The sequence below is a fragment of the Etheostoma spectabile genome, chromosome 12, assembly GCF_008692095.1.
Source record: "Etheostoma spectabile isolate EspeVRDwgs_2016 chromosome 12, UIUC_Espe_1.0, whole genome shotgun sequence".
NCBI classification, from domain to species: domain Eukaryota; kingdom Metazoa; phylum Chordata; class Actinopteri; order Perciformes; family Percidae; genus Etheostoma; species Etheostoma spectabile.
In genome coordinates this window covers 3,023,085-3,031,527 of record NC_045744.1, presented here as the reverse complement: position 1 = coordinate 3,031,527, position 8,443 = coordinate 3,023,085, and positions in this window count along the sequence as shown.

Sequence of the window (8,443 nt, the reverse complement as noted above, 5' to 3'; positions counted from 1 at the left end):
CCTCTCTCTCACCCCCGCGCACATCTCCTCTAAAGCCCCTCTGTTTGTTTTGTCTGTCTGTGTCTCCCTTGACAACAGCAGTGACACTTTGACCTTAGGTCTTACGTAAGCGCTGTGCAGCTTGGTTAGAGGAAGGAGAGACTGGGAGTGGAAGGAGGGCTTTGGCATGGCTCGTACGGGGCAGACATTTTGTTGCCCGATGATAAAGTAAGAGGTGAAAGAAGAAGCAAAGAAGAAGACCATGAGCTTAGAGCTGGAGAAGGATTTCAGCAGCAGCACAACAGGATGAGGAAGCAGATGAAGGGGGGCGAGAAATAATACATAAATGGACGGATATTTACATCATAGACTGTGTGACAACAAGCAAAGCTGCAAAACACACAAGAGAAGGAGACCAAAAAGCCAATGTCCACTTTGCCTGGAGTCTTTCCAAGTACAGAAACGCCATTTAAAGTGACAGCCCTGTGGAACAGTGGTAGACAGAAATGATCTCTAATGCAGAGTAGCATTGGGAGATATTTCCAGTTTACACCAGAGTGGATTATTTTAGGCTCTCTTAGATCAAATGCACTGTAAAAGAGTGTCATACAACAAAGCGAAGACCCTCTGTGTGGGTGCATGAGTCTGTTGTCTTTCATCATTTCCCAAACTGGGAATGTTGGTATTGGCAGTCTTAAAAGATGTACCCAGCATGTGTTTTTTTCTGAGGTAAAACCATTAACTATTAATTTTACAACTATTCACCCTGCACAGTATGTCCCCGCATTTGAATGTTTGCTTGAAGCCAAAAGTATGCAATACATCAACCCAATGTACTTACATTGACTTAATGTCTGGTCAAGATAGAGCTTTCAGTTCTAATTGAATGCCTGTTCCCAGGGGCCATTTCATCTGATCTGAATACAGCATTGAAAATCTGCTTAGAAATATTTGATAGAATAGAGCAACACAATGCAATTCTGCTAAACAAAACAGCACATTCGTTTCCTTTTGAAAAAAGGTGTATACCTGAATACAATACACATTACGCCCTTCTAGCCCCGCCCCTGTCTGTTCCAAACAAACATGTTTTTAACCAGGCACTGCGCTAATCTTTAACCCTTGTGTTGTCCTCCCCTCAAAACTGAAATTGAACTTTTTAGACGCTTTTAAGACACTTTTTTGAAACAATTTTCTTCGTTTTTTTAAACCACCATCAGCATACTGTACACACCACTCACACCAATGTACAGTATTACCAGTTTTACACCAATTTGTTTTCGAATTCATGGTCAAGAAACATCATTTATATGAAATTATATCAATTCTTTGAAAAAATTCAATAAAGTGGTGAATTGATCCTTTGTTTTGTGTTGTATGGAACCATCCGTGTCATTTTTGGACAATTTGGATGAAAGAATCGTAAATCTCTGATGTAGAAACTTTGAAAAAGGGGTCAAGTTTGACCCCTTTTTAAAAGTTTCTACAACAGGAGGGTTAATACAAAATCAACCTAGTTGACTCTCTTCGGTTACTGTGCATGAGAACCCATGTGATGCGAGCTACAGCTACAGCAGGTTGAGGGTGACACTTATTGCCGTTACCTTGAACAGCTCCATTGTACACACACCATCTAGATGTAGAGAACCAGTTACACACAATATGTCTGCGTTTAGCACGCTGATTTTCCAGCACTCACCCATGAACCCTGTGCTTGTTGTCGCCTCCTCTTTAAAGGTCAGGCGAGCGGACATGTTGTTGCGCAGGCCCTTGTTGTAAGGATAGGCACAATGTTTCTCCTGACTCAGATCAAAGCCAGTGCAGCCTTGTGACTCCCCGGGGTTGAATTTAAAGGTCTCGCTCACATCAAAGAGTCTTTGTAGGGATGAGGGACCGACTGTAACTGATTGGCTGCACATGGTTTCAGCGGGGCCCCATGGCCAATCTCTCTGCCTTAGCAGCATCAACTCCTTACATTCCAGTCTATTTTCTCACACTGCGCACTGTAAAATGTTCACATGCGTTTTTATGTGAACAAGGGTAATTTAAAATCTTTTACTTCCTAATTTCTTTCAATGTGTACATCACACCCACAAAATGGCGAAAACACACAAATGCACATGCACTGCACTGTGCCAGTCGGTTTGCTGGGATTATTTCATGCTCTTGCCATCCGCAGAGCTGTAATCCCTCACTCCCTCTTCCCTCATTTGATTAATCTCCCTGTTTTTTTTTTTCTCAGCATTAATCCTTCCCTCCTCCTGCCTGCAGCCACGCACGGCCCTGTAATCTGGAGCGGGGAGTTTGTTTGCCTCTCTAGGTCAGTGTGCCAGATGAGTTCAAACGCCGATCCCGCCCTGTCGCGGCATACTCATCCTAATCCCTCGGCTGCACTTCACATCCTCATCCCAGTGGTGGAGTACTCGAGTCCTGGACTCCGACTCGAGTAGCTATTCTCTGGACTCGACTTGGTCTCGCTCACTGACGACTCGGACTCGAGGATTTAAGAAATCAGACTCAAGGATTTATGGAATTGGACGCAGACGTTTCTGACTACTTGCAGTTTAAAAAATGTGACCTAAGATAAAGTATCTGTTTCATGGAGTACTCAAGTCCTGGACTTGGATTCGAGTCGCTATTCTCTAGACCAGTGGTTCCCAAACCTTTTCAGCTCAAGACCCAAAAGAGAAATTCGGTGTCTCCCCGGGACCCGAATTTACAAAAGTACACCATGAATCATTGTAACATCTACATTTTTAAACTGTGGACAAAATACAAAACAAACCATGAATTTAAATGTGTTTGAAGTATATTTATTCCATCATAAAAGTAAACAAAAACAGAAAAGGTCTCTATTCTCCTTTGTGTGTCTCACCCCTTTCTCAAGAGAGAACCCCCCCTTCCCCCCCCAGCATCTAAACTGAACAGACCAGTGGAGTAAAAAAGAACGCTGATTCACATAATATTGATATGAATTTTACTCTGCCAATTGGCGACCCAGTAAAACGGGTCTGCGACACATTTTGGGTCCCGACCCTAAGTTTGGGAAACATTGCTCTGGACTCCTGACTCGACTCAGAATCCAACTCAGGTGATGGTGACTCGACTCGGACTCAACTCGACTCTTCTTTGGTGACTTGGACTCGGACTCCAACACGGAAGACTGGAGACTTCAACCCTCCATCTTTTCTTTTTCTCATTCCCTGTTCTTTTTTGGATCTTCCCCAGCTCCTGTTACCACTCTACACTGCACATCTACTTCTTATTCCCTCTCTGTTTCTCCTTATCAGTTTCATTTTTCATACACCGCACGAGTTTGATAAAGCCCGCAGAATAAATAGAATGTGAGTTCAATCTCAGGTCATTAGATACAGATTTATCTCACTGAGCCCTCACACTCCTCCTCACACTCACATGCATTCCAGGAAGAGCACAGACGTATTCTTGTAGCGTCCTTGGCCTGCCTTACATTCACTTACAACATTGTAAATGAACTATTGGGAAGTCTCATTCCATTTATCACATATATTTTCAAAAATCCTACTGTTATGGAGGTTAAACAGATCCTGCACTGTAGTAAAACCTGATTTCAGCTCAAGAGGTCAACACCTGACCTGGGACCAAGAAATGCATCATAATAGTTTTTCCTATGTATAGTTTTAACCTGGGCCAAGCCCTGTTAAAAGGCTCTGAAAAATGATTATCTCAATCAGATTAATATGAGTGATTTGATCCAACGTGAGCGCGTTTTCTGCCAACTTATGAAGAGTTTTGGTAATTTTACATAAGAAATGTCTGAATTTCTGTTTTTCTCTATGCTCTTCTCGCTGGTTTGAAGGTGACATGACTCATACTTCTACTCCTAACCAATCAGGATTTAGTACTACATGAATTGGGATCTGATGACAGTTGCAGGATTGTTTGGTCACTGTCAGTCAAACATGCTCAAGCCTGCACAGATAAAGAAGATTAGCTGAGTTTTGTAAGGTTGAAAAGTTGTAATCTTTATAAATAACACCTAAGTGTGTTTTGTTTTGACTATGATTATCTTATTCAGCTGTACTTCTGCATCTAAAAATGACTAGACCTATGTTATATATTTTGTTGAGTCGTGTACTTACATCATCCCAAATGTTTCCAATAATTTTCAAACTAAGAGAAATCTGTATTTTTTTTTTAAGCGTTTTGTTTTTATATTGTCTTACATGAACACACTGCATGCAAGTAATAATTTCCAAATTGGAAACTCAGACTTGAAAGAATAAAATGAAAACATAAAATGAAAAGAAGGGGCACATAGCTCTTTAGAAATTTTTAATTTTAAAGTAACGGTTGGTTATATATGGTCGCCATCAAAATGATGTCATCAGCATTGTGGTTGTCTACTAAAATCTGTCATGTCCCACTTTAAGCCACATCTTTATGATTTCTTTTCCCTTTTTTTGGGGGGGGTAGGCCTTTATTGACAGAACACATGAAAGGGTAAAATGATGACGTGCAGCAAAGTGCTGGAGGTCAAAGTTGAACCCAGGCCCGCCGCGTCAAGGAGTAAATCTCTATATATGGGCGCCCGCTCTACCAACGGAGCCACCCGGGCGCCCAGTCATCTTTAACTATTTAAACCAGGTGAAGGATTTTAGTCATTGGACTTCTGGGTCTTAAGTTATCAGAGAAAACACCTGAGCAAGCTCGGGCTCACAGAACCCAAAGAAACAGGTTTTTAATGTCAAACTGCTTTCTTCAATGCTTTTACTGGTTTTAATCACCTCTGTTTGTTTTGGATAGAAGAAGACCTATACACCATATCATATCATATCATATCATATCATAAAATGACAGCAATGATGTCCTTGCTCTGTCTTTGTTGTTGTGTTTTAATTGAGAGAACCCGAACATGGGGGTTCAAGTTCAAGTTTGACTCTTTAAAAACGAATCCATGCACACTACCTGCATGAATGCTGACAGTCAACATGCAACACACAGACCATCTTAGACTTGTTCTAATGTATATAATATTTGTGTCAGCAAATGCCGGCTCTCTTCAAATAAAATGACATTCTCCACAGACTCAGATCTGCACAGGGACCACAGCATCTACTCCCTGAACATTCCTGTTTAAGGCCACGCGCAGTAGGTACTGAACAGGGGAAGTGTGGTTCTTCTCTATTGCCCATGTACAAATAGTCACATATATGAAACTGTAATCAGGAGCCCACTTCTCTAAACCTCCACAACACACAAGCATGTCTTCCAACATGTTGCTAAATTCAGGTCGCACCTCTTGTAAAAGACCCAAACATGCATGCACACAGTTCCACCTCTGTTACATTTCTTCAGTGTGTCCAGACTTGTCTCGACAACCCCAATCAGCAGCAGATCTCTCCTTCTCTCTGTCACTGTCTCCCGTTTTCTTTCCCCCTAACCCTTCCACCTTTGTCTTCCTTTGTCTCTCGCGAAGCAGGTTCAACAGCCACAGACGCTCCAACAGAGGGAGGACTCGGAAGTGACACGTTCCCCATCATGAACCTTTCATTAAGTAATTAATGCATTATTGAAAACAAACCACAGTCGTGACTGATTGATGTGTTCATAATCAGATACAAGGATACAACGCTGGCTCTCAGTGTGGGAAGCTTTTATCTGTGTCAACATTCACATAGGAAATATGATGCAACTACAAATATGTGCCATGTAAAGAAGTAATGGGGTATAATAACTTAAAAAAGAAGTTTGCCATGACAACTGGGTTGTGTTTAATGCCCGTGTGGATCGATGTGCTTTGCCATGTGAGCATGGACCATTTACACCCCGGTGACATACACACACACACACACACACATGCAATCACACATGGATCAACATTGTCACCATTTCCATCTACGGTAAATAAGGTCACTGAGATAGAAATGTGTTTTCCGGAATACTGCACATTTTCTCAACAACTGTGACTACTCTCCCTTCCGCCTCGTACCACCTTGCTTTCTCCATCTTTGGCCTAGCTACGCCTGTTGTAGGCTACCATCTGCAAGCCACTGCTGCCACACACCCATTCATCCCTTATCTCATATACAAAATTAAAACGATACAATCAATAATTTGCAAGGAAATGTGAAGGAGGGTTGCCCAAAAACCCTCCAGGGGCTTTAGAAGTGGTATTCTCAGGGAAGCATATTACAGAAAATAATAACATCAATGCAAAAAATACAATTTGTATGTATCTGTATATTATTTTACACACTCACATCAAACAAAACTGACTCATAATATAGGCAAGTATACACAAAGACCACGTGACATGGCCTAGAGTCTTAACCAGACAAAAAGACAAAGCAGAACATAAGCACATAGTTTATACCAGATAATATACATACATATATATATGTATTTATAAGGGGAGAGAGAGAGAGAGAGAGAGAGAGAGAGAGAGAGGTATTAGATCCTCTATTCCCTTTCATTTGCATGCAAGACCATAGCTCATTTTTACATGTAATCCTCTGACTGCATCAAATGATGTAATCAGGGAGGAATGGAATTACTGAATCATCTTTTTGTGTTGAGCAATTCATATTCCCCAACATCCATCAGCTAAAAATCACTGAAAGATCTGCACACTCGTCTTTCATTGTGCAGCTCTTGTCTGGTTTCTGAACAGGTTTATCATCTTCACCATCCAGATGTTTTGGCCTCTCGCTTTACCACTATCTGTGAAACACACGTAACACACAGTGCATCCTCATAACTCACCTCAGATGACACCCTGCATTTGATAAACAGACATGGGTGAGATTTCATTCAGTTCATAACCACCCGTATGACTCATCGCAGCACAGCCAGCAGAAGCAGAGACATCTAGTGTTGGGGTCGTGGCATAACAGGCTGGGCTTATGTAATACTTGGAGTTTGCTCTTTGGCATGCCTATTTTATGATTTTCAATCCACAGTGTGGAAGGAGTGCACAGACAAATGAGAAGTTACAAGTATTTTATAGAGCTAAAAAGCAGATGTTGTCCATCACCACTTTCCTAAAAGAGAGTGTTCCCTAAGCAAAGGCACAGCACCAGTGACACACTTTCTGAGCCTGACCTCAGATTGACAATGCAATGACGGCGCTTTATGTAATCCGTCATCACAACAAAAACGTTGGACCAAATCATTGCAGCTGCTGATAATCAGATCCATGTGGTGCAGCTGATTTATCTAACCTGACTGGCAGCTGGAAAAGAGCAAGCGGTCTCAGCTGATATGTGTTTTGCTGGATGCTGATTTGGGGGGGGGGGCTGCATCACCGCCGTTAATGAAGTGGAAGGCTGTGTTGTGTTTTCCCAGATTCGGGAAGTAATTACAGAGAAGCAGGCGGAGTGTGAAAGTCTGCATTGCGTCACAGCAGGGAGCAGAGGGAAAGGGAGAGAGGGGAGACAGGAGGGGGAGAGCAGGGGCACTGGGAGGGGAGAGAGGGGTGTGTCTTCACTGACCTAGTTAGAGCGATGAAAACCTCCCTCCCGCCCTCCCTGCCTCAGCACTGACGTGTAAAGGGCACTTTCAAACAGTTCCAGACAGAAAGCCATAAACGCAGCGAGACCAGACCAGAGTCGGGAAAACGAGATCGTCCGAGACCAGCAGACAAAAATGTATCCATAATGACACACCAGATCTGGGTAGATCTGGGAAATATCCCTGTGAAAACTGGATAAGCCAAAGGGATTTAAAACAAATCAATGACAACAACAGACCACGTTCAAAATATGGAACCCCCTCATATCCTGTGTGATATTAGATTTCTGCCTTTATTTTCAGAGAATAACATCTCGGAAGTATCTTTTAATAAAATTGAGAGCATCGCTGAGAAGGCAATAACTGCAAAAATACAAGCAGTAATTCCTAATAAACAGAATACAATCTAACATTTCCTGTGCTCTTCAGGGTTCTTGTTGTAGAAATCTGAATTTTAAATATCTCTTCTAATAAAGTCACCGCTTACCCAGCATTTCCACTAATGGCCCATGTTCTCTTACACAGCCACACCTGACCTTCAGTCTTTTCTCTAATAGGCTGATTGCTTCCCCCCTCTGGCTTAAAATGGCCAACATTTCAGTTTGGAGGTCGCAGTCCAATGGAGCACGCCACGCTCCAAAGGGAACGCCAAAACCTTCCTGAAACCAAACTGTGTCAACTGAAAATAGATTTAAATGTATAAAACAGCAAGTCAAAGGGCAACGTCATACTCCGAACCTTTCTGCCCTGTCATCTGTTTTTTGTGTCTCTTGGTTTCTTTCCATCAGCTTTTACCTTCCCTTTTTTGTAACGAACTCTCAGCTCTGCACTTCTGCATTTTGATGCAGACAAACAACTTGACTGGAACCCTGAATTGGTCCATCCTGAACACCACTGATGCTTTGTCATGACACTTCTATTCATACAAAGAAAGGATACACTCTAAACTTCTAATATGAATCTTTGCCCCCCC